The sequence below is a fragment of the Sorex fumeus genome, unplaced genomic scaffold (assembly GCF_029834395.1).
Source record: "Sorex fumeus unplaced genomic scaffold, SorFum_2.1 ptg000015l, whole genome shotgun sequence".
NCBI lineage: Eukaryota > Metazoa > Chordata > Mammalia > Eulipotyphla > Soricidae > Sorex > Sorex fumeus.
Window position 1 is genome coordinate 4,510,380 of NW_026606072.1, and position 12,265 is coordinate 4,522,644.

Genomic DNA, 12,265 nt, shown 5'->3' on the forward strand with positions numbered 1-12,265 from the left:
GGATCGACAGTGAAAGGCAAGATCCACAGCCACCCCGAGGCGAAAGGCAGAGAGGAGAGTGGCCGCCGCCCGGCTACCGGCCCCCGGCGCAGTGCGGGGCCGCGCGACGGAGGACGCGAGCCGAAGTGGCGGTGGCGGCGGCGGCGGCGGTGGCGGAAGTGGAGTGGGGAAGAGGGGGTGGTTGTTAGTGTTTGGCGCCGGCGGAGGGAGTCATTCCTGCAGCTGCACTTCCGGTCGGCATTTTGTTCTGAGAGGGAGAGACGGAACGAGAGAGAGACACACACAGGGCTCCTTCCCCCCCGCCCTCCCCCCCCTCCCTCCGTCGGTACCGACTCACCCGACACCACCAAGCCGCAGGGAGGGACGCCCCCGCCGACTGGAGGATTGGTTCCCGGGCCGGCGGCGATGCCCCCCCGGTAGCTCGGGCCCCGGTCGGGTGTTTGTGAGTGTTTCTATGTGGGAGAAGGAGGAGGAGGAGGAAGAAGAAGCAGCGATTTGTCTTCTCGGCTGGTCTCCCCCCGGCTCTACATGTTCCCCGCACTGAGGAGACGGAAGAGGAGCCGTAGCCACCCCCCCACCCGGCCCGGATTATAGTCTCTCGCCACCGCGGCCTCGGCCTCCCCTCGGATTCAGACGCCGATTCGCCCAGGTAAATTCCTGCTCTTTATTGCGGCGGCGGCGGCGGCGGCGGCGGCGGCGCCAGCGCCAGGTCCTCAGCGTCTCTCCTCCTCGCTCCCCTCCCCGCCGTTTCCTTAGCGGCCCCAGGTCTCCTCCACGGGCGAGTCTGGAGTTCGCTCCTCTCAGGCGGCAGCCGCCCTGGGTGGCGGGGGTTTTGTACCCTCTCCCGGCCGGCTCCGGTGGCGGCGCCGGGGCTCCTGCCGGGCGGCCGGGGAGGCGTAGGCCCGGCGGAGAGTGCAGGCCGCGGGCCAGCGGAATCTACTTGAGCTCGGGGATTAGGAGAGCTCCGGGCTGAGCGGAGCTACTGCTGGTCGGTGACAGGCCTCGCCTGGGAGAAGAGCCGTAGCTAGTGAGGAGGCGGAAACAATACAACTAACAGCAAATGTGCCCTGATCGTCCCCATATTTACAACTTTCCTGGTCCGGGAGTGGGGAACGTCCCGGTGAAACAAACAACCCCCCTTCTTCCCCCTGTGACCCCATGAAGGGAGGAAGTAGTTTCAGTTAGTGAGACAAATGTAAATACTCAGACACGGACCCAGTGGTTAATTCTTGCCCACTGTAAAACTTGTTTGGACGTTGGAAAGTTTAATGAAGACTCGTTTTCTTTCTTTCCTTTTTCTTGGAAAGAATTCAGTCCACATGAATATTTAATATAGAAAACCATAGCGTAGACACCGCGTATTAGCCACCCTCCGCAGCTTTTCTGTCGTGTGACAGTGTGTGTTGCACATGGACTTTTTTATTCAGAAACAAGTATAAAGTACTTGACAGGTTTGCCCTGCCGCTTTATATTGGTACTCGTTATATAAGGACAGTTTTAGACGCCTCTACATAAGACACCCAGGTACTCCCGGATCTAAACGTGTAGAACCCTAACAAGAATTTCAGATGTTAGAATTTGATGCTGGATAGAGGTGAAACCGATTTTCTTCAAAAGGGTAGAAATTAAGTTATGATTAAAATCCTTGGGAGGTTAAAAGAAAAGTAGAAGGTGCCATCCTTTCATGTCAGGGCAGATCTTCTTGAGGTCCCAGGATTGTCATTGGCTGTTTGTGTCCATGATGTTTGACTGTGTAATGAGAGAGGTGTCATTTTAATAGGTCAAATGTATCTGTAAATGTTGGAGAAAAATACCAGTTCTAGTTTAACAGATTGTGTTTCCGAGTGAGTTAAGTGTTTAAGAGTTTGTTTATGGATGCATTCATACCGTAGTTCATGAAAGGGAAAAAGTTAATTTGAAAGTTCTCAGTCTTAAAAATCATATAGAAAAAAAGAAATGTACCTGGGCTAAATTGTTTTGATACTTTGTCCTCTAAAGGAAAACTCTTATTGGTTAAAATGAAGCAAGACTGCTCAACAAAGTCCGTTGTTTTTCGGGTGGGTGTTACATTGGTTCTATTTTTTTTGTGTCTCATTAAATTATTACTGTCATTGTAAAATAAGTAACTTTTCTGAAGATTATTTTCAAGTTTAGCGCTCTGGTTAAACCAAATTGTTCCACATTTCCTGCTCACGTATGGATAAATGTTTAAAAGAGTGAAGTTAATATAGCTGTCACGTACTCGGCATGTTTTTAATGCTATAAATCCGTGTAGTAGTCAGTAGCGTGTCCGTGATTTGTATTGGTCAGGGAGCAGTTTGAATTTTAAAAAGCCTGAAGCTCCTGCTGAGCCCCAATCCCGGCCTCCCTCCCTCCCACTAATCTCCCATTCCTGTCTTTGTGCTGCCTGCTCCTGTTAGACACTGTTTGCTACAGGGCCTCAGGCCTCCACTGGGTGGGGGGCACGCGGATGGGGTGTCTAAGGAGGGGGGGGGGAGTTTGGGTGGGCGGATACTGAAGGGAGGAACACTTGTTAAGAAAGCGGAGGATTGGAGGGGGTGGCTTTGAATAAATAAAAACATATTCTTGTGATTGTCCTTACAACTTTTATTTGGATAAAATATTGATATATTTTGTATGGGGATGAACATATTTATACTAAATGTAATGGTGAAGAGTTCTGCATGACTTGGTTTTTATTAACTGAAGCAACTTATTTTTAGAGTTAAAGGGAGCTTTCTTACAGATGTTTGAAGCAATGTGATATGTTTACATCACGGGTGTGTGTGTGTGTGTGTGTGTGTGTGTGTGTTATGCGTGCGCGCTTGTGACTTCGAATTTAAAGTGAACTAGTTTTTAAGATCTTATTTTACTAACTCTGCGTACATATTTACTAATCCGCAAGTAATATAAGGTTGTGTGATAACTTTCATTAAGATACTATAAGCAGTTCTCCAAAGTAGGTTAAAAATATTTTTAGTTTGGTCCCAATCAATTTAGATGATTATGTTAAAGAAGAAAACTTTGTAAAATTCAGTTAAAAACTTTGAGGAAGTTAAAAAGTTTAAATTTTGGTAATTTAGTTAGAAGGAATTATGAATAATCTGCTCTACCTTTTCTATTGGTGATAATCACAAATGGCTGATCATGTATTTCTTTTAAATAATAATTTTAGTGAAAGGAGATAGCCATAAATAAATGCCCTATCTTGTAGTTATGTTACCTGGGGAAATATTTTCTAATAAAGGAAAATTTGACAACGTGGTTTATTACTTGTTGAGTTAGCAAAGTTAAAATTTACCTGAAATGTTTTAATCTAGTGAATCAGATTTAAAATATTGAAAAGTCTGTGTTTTGAGGAGAGTCTGTCTGATGCTTCCTTTTGATTCAACAATTTGTTTCAAGTTATTTGGAAGCATTATGATCTGTGGTAGGGATCATTATAATGCCCACCTTTAAGATGAAGAAAAACTACTTAAAGACCATATAAGATTCTCTTTGGGAAATAAAAGTGAAAGTTGTCAGCATTGTAAATCTAGTTTTGTTTTCTACATGATGATTATTAGTAAATTTTTTAAAAATGTGATGATTATATTGACTCATACATGAAACTATTTGGGGCTAGACTACAAACTAAAAATACCTGTTTTTTTTAAGTCTCCCTAAATTAATTTATGATACAGTTCATCAGCTTGCTATAGAAACATGTGAATTCTTCTGTGTTACAGTTCAACTTAAAAGTTAATATGTAGAATAATTTAGAATATTTTAGAAATATTTAGAATATTTAGAGTTGACTTTATTTATGGTTGTATAAAATTATTTTAAAATATACTTAAGAAAACTATTTTCTGCTTTGTTACTTATAATTCTTTTCTGTATTTTTTAATTGGTCCTTTTTCAAAATGACTTGAGTTCATTGATGAATATTCTCATTTCCCTGTGATGAGATAAGTGACCAACATAATTTCCATTTTTGACACTCACATGGTTTCTGTAGATTTGTACAGTAGTAAGGAATTCCCTAATGTGCAGTAGATATGTGCAATAGTAAGGAATTCCCTAATTGTCATTCGAATTTTATCAGATTATGTTGCTTTAAGAAATGTCTGAGCTTGGGTCATGAAATAAGGTATTACTCAGGGCTGGCACTGATACCATTTGTGACTTTCTCAATGATTTGAACTCAAAGTGCTTTCCTTCTCTTTGTTGTATTTGCTTTGTATGAAAGTAGTACTTTCATAGTAGAACTTCTGACCTTGTGTTTTGTGTTGAGTTTATTTACTAATGTCTATCTTAAATATTAGTACATTAACTATTTATTATAGTAGTAAATAAATATGTAATAAATGATAATTATGGATTTTCTGAAAGTTTTTTTTCCAAGAATTCTACTGAAATAAGTGAAATTCTATGTGTCTAGAATTAAAGGCAATTAAAAATCTCGAAGGTCTTCATTGTAATGTTAAGTAAGAGGTATTTTATGTGCTAAGAATTTTTTCCCCAAGTTTAAGTATAACTAAAGTGCTTTTTGGTTTTCCTCTTGTGTATTGTTTTGGTGTAAATTGGGGGCCAATTTAATGAATGGAGATTTTGTCGTGTCACATTATGTCTTAGATATATTCTTTACGTTTAGTCCCAATGTGATACTATTAAGAGAGATTATCTTTGGTACAACGGGAAATGTACCTTTTTTGGACTCATTATTTGCCAGGAATTGTGTTAAGTATGTCTCTGATACTTTTATAATATTCTTTAATATGCTCACAAAGTAAGTTAGTCTCCACAATTTACAGATTTGGAAACTAAGACACTAAAAGCTAGAACTTTGCCCATTATCTGTTATTAGTAAATGATTGATCTGATTTAGAATTCCACAGTTTTAGTGTTAGTGAAGTGAAATCATAATATACTTTGATTGCTCAATTGATTAAATACTTATAATGTATTCAAGGAAATTATGTACTTCAGGCCAAGAACTAAGAGAATTGAGCTATCTATACTGAATATAGTGTTTTTGAATCAGATTTTTTTCTGATATTTTTAATTTGAGTATGTTGTGTAATTTCTGAAATTTTTAACTTTAAGTTTCTAAAAAAAATTGATCTGAACATTATTTTTAAATGGCTGTATTTAGAATGGGAAATTTTAGCATCAAAAGGTGTTATTAGTAAAAATATATATGACCAATTCAGTAAGTTAGTTGAATTTATAAATTAGCATTTCTGATAATATATTTTTAATTCTAGTATTTATATAGTTAGAGAATGTCTCACCTTTTAATACCATCAGCTTCTGGAGTTGTGTACTTATTCTAGACCTGTTGTCATTACATAGTTATGGAAATGCTAAATATTTTTAGAATCTTTGAGATAGTCTTTCTTATCCTTAATGGCACATCTTTTTTTTGGGGGGGGGGTGTTGTTTGAGTTTTATAGTTATTAAAAAGTACTTAGAACATGGTTTAGGAAAACTAGTATTTCACAAGTGCTTTATGTGTATATGAGGTAGTCTATGAGAGCTTTTACATAATTACAGTAATAAATAGTAATATAAATATTACTGAGTTATTTTCATGTGCCAGAATCTACCAGGAGATTTTTTATTTTAGTTTACAACGTGTACTTTTACTTGGGTTATACTTAATTATTCTAAGATGCTTGAGAGAACACATATAAGATAATGTTTAAGTGACGAGTTCAAGGTCACCCCACTAACAAGTGGAAGAAAATGGAGAAACAACTCCAAAGTTTTAAATGGAGTTTTTGTAATGCTTTATCCTTCAATCTTAACTGCTACTCTTTATGTCATGATTAGAACCTCTGTTATTTAATGGGGTGATAGTGCTCTCCTTTTTATACACAAGGAAGTTGATGCTCATCTTGTCTAAAAAATTTGTCTTGAAATGTGTATTTCAATATGATTTCAACCCCAAGTCCCCTAAGACTCATACATATTCTTTGTACTATCCTACCTCTACCAGAAATTACAAATACAATTTTTGATAAAGAGAGGAGATTTGGTTGGTGATGGTGAGATTATTTTCTTGAGTGACTTAAAAGGAGATCCAGAAGATAATTTTAAAAGAGATATTCCATGGTACAGTAAAGTGCTTGCCTGCTTCACATGCGGCTCCTTCTGGTTTGATCCCCTGCACCATATATGGTCCCCAGCATCATAGGGAGTGATCCCTGAGTTTAGTAGAGCTACAACTAAGCCCTGAGCATGGCTGGGTGTGGCCCTCAAACCAAACCAAAATAAAATAAAAATACCAATAGATATGTTCCAAAATGTGTTGGTCAGTTTTAACTGATTTATTTTATAATACTGTGATTCTTGAGGGGTTTTTTTTTTTTTGGGGTTTTGGGCAACACCTGGTGGTACTCTCAGGGCTTATCCCTGGTGTTGTTGGGGACCATTTAAGGTGCTTGGGGATTGAACCCCAGTGAATCTTGTGCAAGGGAAGCACCATACCCATTGTACTGTCTCTCTGATTTCTTGACTTATTTTCTATAAAAATGTTAAGAATTAAGTATTTTTGAGAATACATTAGACATCAGACATAATTTATATTGGTGTCATTTTGTAACCTATCACTTCAATAAATCACTCACTCACACACACACACACACACACACACACACACACACACACACCCCTTGGCAGAAAAGAGAGATTTCTTTAGTGTGTCAAACATATCTTAGGAGCATTATTAAAATATTTATGGGGAAGGGGAGAGAAAAAGAGAGCAGACAGACAGAAAAAAGGAAAGTGCTTGCCATAGAGACAGGCTGGGGGGAGGGTGGCGAGAGGGAAACTGGGTACATTGGTGGTGGGAAATGAACACTGGTGGAGGGATGGGTGTTGGAATGGTTATGACTGAAACCCAGCAATGATCAGCTTTGTGACTTTGTATCTCACAGTGCTCAGTAAAAAGTTAAAAAAAAAATTTGATGGGCAGGGGATGTGTTTTGAGCCACACCAGCAGTGCTTGGGAAGACTACTTGTCCTGCGTGTGAAGCACCAGCTCAGCCTATTGAGCTCTTTCTCATGCCTGATTTTCTTAAAGATAAAGTTCTAAACCTAAAATTAGCGAAAAATATAATTTTGTGTTAGTTCTAAAGTAGATTTTTTTTAATTAGATGTATCCTCGAATTCTTTTTTTAGGGGTTAAGAACATTTACTAAACAGTTCCTTTTTATGACTATTAATGATTATCATAAAAGTATAAGAAGGGTTTTTAAAATTAGTTTTGATTCCTTGGGCAATAGAACTGGGGATCAAAAAACTGAAAAGTATTGCAAGAGAGATGGTATCTAAATACTTTCTTGCTTTAAGCTTGAGATTTACAGGTTTTCTTTGGAAATTTATGCTTTATGTATGGCAAATTATCTAGAAAACAATAATGCACAGTAAAAGTGTTATTAAATTGAAATAGTGATATATACTAACATTTACCTTTTTTTTTTTTGGCTTTTTGGGTCACACCTGGCGATGCACAGGGGTTACTCCTCATGCACTCAGGAATTACTCCTGGCAGTGCTCAGAGGACAGTATGGGATGCTGGGAATCGAACCCGGGTCGGCCGTGTGCAAGGCAAACACCTTACCCGCTGTACTATCACTCCAGCCCCAACATTTACCTTTTTAAAGTGAGGCTTCTTGTGGTGTAATATAGACTGAGTAAAATTCTCTCTTTTAGAGATAGTTTGATGAATTTCAACACACATAGAGTTTTGCACCCACTACCACTACCGTCTCCCCCCCACTCCCCAGTTTTCCCATAAGTGCTTTTGTCATGTTTCTTAACCCAGCCTTTGTCAACAAGATCTGATTTATTCTACAGTTTTCTCTTTTTTGGAATGTAATAAAAATGGAATCATAGAGACATTGTATGTGTGTGTGTTGGGGGCGGGGGTGGGGGGTGTTTTGTTTTGTTGAGTTCTCAGGGGCCTTAGGTGCCACTTCTATTAATTCTCATCCAACTTAGCCAGTGGTTTGGAACTGGAGGATGCAGTGCCACTCCTGCTTCCCAGGCCCTCTAGTGTCCAGGATTTCCTGGGCCACCCTAATGATGTTCTGAGGTGTTGGGTTTTGAGAATTATACGTATCATTGCATGCACTGGTTAGTGTGTTGGTTACTAAATTTTGTAATAGAACTTTATGTAATCTTTAAAGTTTGGTGCTGCTGTCAAAAAGCACTTTGAGTAGCTTTAGATGTTTTCTCAGATCTTCTGTTTCTATTATTGAACATAATTTTACTTGTTCACTTATACCCCTCACCTCCAAAATTTTTGTAATTGACATTATTATTAAATGTTTTTATATTAATAATACTATAAGTTAAATATTCTTAGAATCATTGCCTTTTCACATAAATATAGGCATCACTTGTTTTATATAGTTCAGAACATGAGGAGTGGTAGTATAATAAAATGGCACCAAAAATAAATTACTGTTTTCCTTTCAACATTATTCAGCCAGGGCAGATACAGGTACAGAATGACCTCTCTGATATATGTGATATAAAGGAATAAAAATAGTTCAGAGTAAAAGAATCTAAGACTGGTTGATAGAACTGAACTTACCATGGCAGTGAGGTGTGGGCGAGTGCTGATGGGGCAGGGGATGTGTATGGGAGTGATGATGACCCTGAGACAGTGATGAAGGGAAATGGACACTGGTGGGTGGGTTGGGTTGGATGAAGTATTGAAATGTTGTATACATGAAACCATAGCACTGTAGCACTGTCCTCCCATTGTTCATCAATTTGCTTGAGCAAGCACCAGTAACGTCTCCGTTGTGAGACTCGTTATTACTGTTATTACTGTTTTTGGCATATCAAATACACCATGGGGAGCTTGTCAGGCTCTGCCGTGTGGGCGGGATGCTCTGGGTAGCTTGCCGGGCTCTCAGAGAGGGATGGAGGAATCGAACCCGGGTTGGCCGCGTGCAAGGCAAATGCCCTACCCGCTCTGCTATTGCTCCAGCCCACATGAAACCATATTATTCTCAATATTGTAAAATTGTAAATCACAGTGACTGATTTTTATTTTTTTTTTGGTTTTGGGCCACCACCTGGCATTGCTTAGGACTTAGTACTGACTCTGTGCTCAGATCACTCCTGGCAGGGACTTAGGGGACCATAAGTGGTACTGGGGGTGGAAGCTGAGTATTGCCAGGCTTTAGAACCACTTGAGGACTGCTTGAGAAGCTCTCCTCCCCTTCCCCAAAAGTTAGAGAGAGAACTAGTGCTATTCTAAAAGTAATAACAAAGTATATTATTCTAGGTGATTCTTTTTAAAAATCATTTAATTTAACCAGCTTTTTTGCTTTTCCTCACTCCTTTTTTGCATGTTTAAAGTTCTCTCTTGGATTCAGGGATATAAGTCAGTTCTTCCCCTATTTACCTCTCAATTGTGGATTCTTTGGCAAGTTCTTTTTCTTCAGCTTATCCCTTAAACACTGTTCTCTCCTCCTGCTCATCTCATCTATTCACATGACTTAATAAATGCTCTCTGCCTTAATGCTGGTAACTCAACAAATCTGTCTCCCAATACATATTTCTCTTGAGACAGATATAGCTGTTTACCAGACATCTAATATTTTGCACAGCTGGTAGGGCTTTTGCCTTGCACAAGGCCGACCAGGTTCAATTCCTCCTCCCCTCTCGGAGAGCCTGGCAAGCTACTGAGAGTATCTTGCCTGCACAGCAGAGCCTGGCAAGCTCCCAGTGGCATATTCGATATGCTAAACACAGTAACAAATCTCACAATGGAGAAGTTACTGGTACCCGCTGGAGCAGATCGGTGAACAATGGGAGGACAGTGTCATATGACCTGCTGTGTGGCCCTAGGGTATTTAAGTCCAAGGGACAGGAAGGCACAAGTAAGTAATGCATAAACGGAGTGGTGCACAGCTCAGCTTGAGACTAGGAAGACAACTGGTATGACTGAAAGACTATAGAAAGGAAACTATCAGAAACATTCAGTCCAATTATTTACTCAGTTTTGGCATTCATACTTACCAGAATATCACTTGAATCTCTCAGTTTTCAGAGACTGGGCATGTATTTCTAATTTACCATATGAAGTAACTTAAAGCAGTTGGAGGTGAGAGTTTTGCAGGGGACCCTCCCAATATGCACTTAGAAGGCTCCCCAGGGGCCTCCTAGTTTTGAGCCCACCAGACCTACAATTCAGAGCAAGGGCCTAAGACTGTGGTGCTTGTCAGCTTTCAGGTGCTTTTTGGATCCTATGGTGCTGGTGATCTTCAAGACAACCCTGGTGTTGCTCTGTGCTCTCTAGGGCTACCTGGTGATGCTGGAGGGGCCATGTGGTACCAGGGATTATATCAGAGTCGACTGTATTTAAGGCATGCCTCTTACCTCTATGGCCCCACCTTCAAGCATTTAAAAAAATATTTAGAGGTAAAATGAAAGAAATGTATATTTACATATTTGGTATTAGGATACTTTTTTGCATAAGCATGGGCTCTGATACATAAGATTAAAGTGTAATATTTACTATAAAAAGTAACTTAGGTTATCTATCCCTATTGCAACTGTCTTCACACATTTCCTTTATATAACTAAAATTTAAGGCTTCTGACTTACAGCTCTTTTACAACTAGAATAGTTTGAACTCAGCTTTTGTGCTTTTGTATCTTTTACTACAGTTCATGTATGTGTGTGTTTATTTCAGTATTGTATGTTTGTGTTCAGGAGCAGTTTGAGTTGAAAAGAAAATGGAAAGATAGGAAAGCCCAAGGAAGGACTTTATAATTGATTTTCTTCCACTGGAAAGCAATTTCACTTGAATTAAATTTTCACTTTTATTGTAAGTAACATAAAGTAACATAAACTTTGGGGTATTATACCGTTCAGTTACTGGAGTGCAAACATTTTTAATAGCAGGAGTCAGATATGTAACTGGATGACTTGTTTGTTGGTTTGAAGTTATTGCTTAGTTTTGTATAACCTTCCTCCTTAGAATGAGAAATTATCCTTTTATCCCCCAGTCCAATGGAAGGAACCACTTAGTGCTTTAAATAACCCTGGGAATCTCTCTTATGAATGGCATCTTAAAATGTAATGCTGTCTAGAAGAGCAAAGCAAACATTTTTTTTCTGCACTAGACTTTATAACTAAAGTTACTGTATTTTGCTCTAAAGCTAATTACCATGTTTTTGAGAAAATGGGTTGAATCTAAAAGCATTTTACAGAATCTGAAGGAGGAATCTTGTCTAGTTACAGAGTTTCTGGTGCCTTGCACATAGAACTCAAGTAATTGTTGAATAATAGAACAGGTAGGACAAACTTTAAAGAATTGGAGTAATTCAGTTTCTCTTATCTGGACAATTAGGTTTGCTTAGCTGGATAGGAGAAAGATTCATACAGACTTTTACTCTTTAATTCCTACTACAGTTTTATTTATTTATTTTTCTGATTCTGAGTGTTAACTTTGTACTTCATCCTCACTGCTATGGGACAAATTAGTACGTCTAAAGTAAGCAGTGTAATCCATATATGCATATTAGGAGCTAGGAGAGGTGATAGGAAAGTGAAGAGGAAGGTGTTACAGTTTTTCAGTCTTTTCTAGTAGTTTGTGGTTTGTGGTATATGTCATTGTGTGTTACAGTATTAGGTGATACTAGAACTTGAAATGATGTAGTGCTTTATAAGCTTGGAACTTCCTTAGGAGGAAGTTCACTACCTGAGTATCTCTAACATGTTATATGTAGCAGTGTTGTTACCTACACTAATTATATTATTCTAGGTGATTCTGATATTTTCCTCTAGAAGATAGTAATCAGAATCTTAGAATTCTTTATAAAAAGCTCATCACTTAACCACTTTCTCTTTCTTAGTTTTTATGAAAACCAAAATGAGGTTTTCTAGTATGTTCAGTAAAGATAATTGTGTGACTTGCAAGTTAAAACATTTTCAGAAACCTGAGCTAAACTTTACTCACTTTTTTTTTCCTATTAAAAAAGCTCGTTGGGAAGGGTTCGCACTGTAGCACTGTCCTCCCGTTGTTCATCAGTTTGCTCGAGCGGGCACCAGAAACGTCTCCATTGTGAGACTTGTTGCTGTTTTTGGCATCTCGACTACATCACGGGGAGCTTGCCAGGCTCTGCTGTGCGGGTGGGATGCTCTCGGTAGCTTGCTGGGCTCTCTAAGAGGGATGGAGGAATAGACCCAGGAGGGAACAGAATCTGTTTTCTTATATTGCCTTTTTCCTACTGGATTTTTTGTCGCTTCTGCT

The 12,265-nt window shown here is 39.2% G+C and overlaps 1 protein-coding gene across 2 annotated transcripts in view; it reads left to right on the plus strand.

The window, feature by feature from the left end:
* The first annotated feature begins 334 nt into the window (after positions 1 to 334).
* Positions 335 to 12,265, plus strand: part of NIPBL (NIPBL cohesin loading factor) — a 215,362-nt gene continuing 203,431 nt past the window's right edge. For both annotated transcript variants that reach the window (XM_056112225.1, XM_056112227.1), the window contains exon 1: positions 335 to 649. The gene's annotated coding sequence lies outside the window, so the exon portion shown is untranslated. The remainder of the gene's footprint in view (positions 650 to 12,265) is intronic.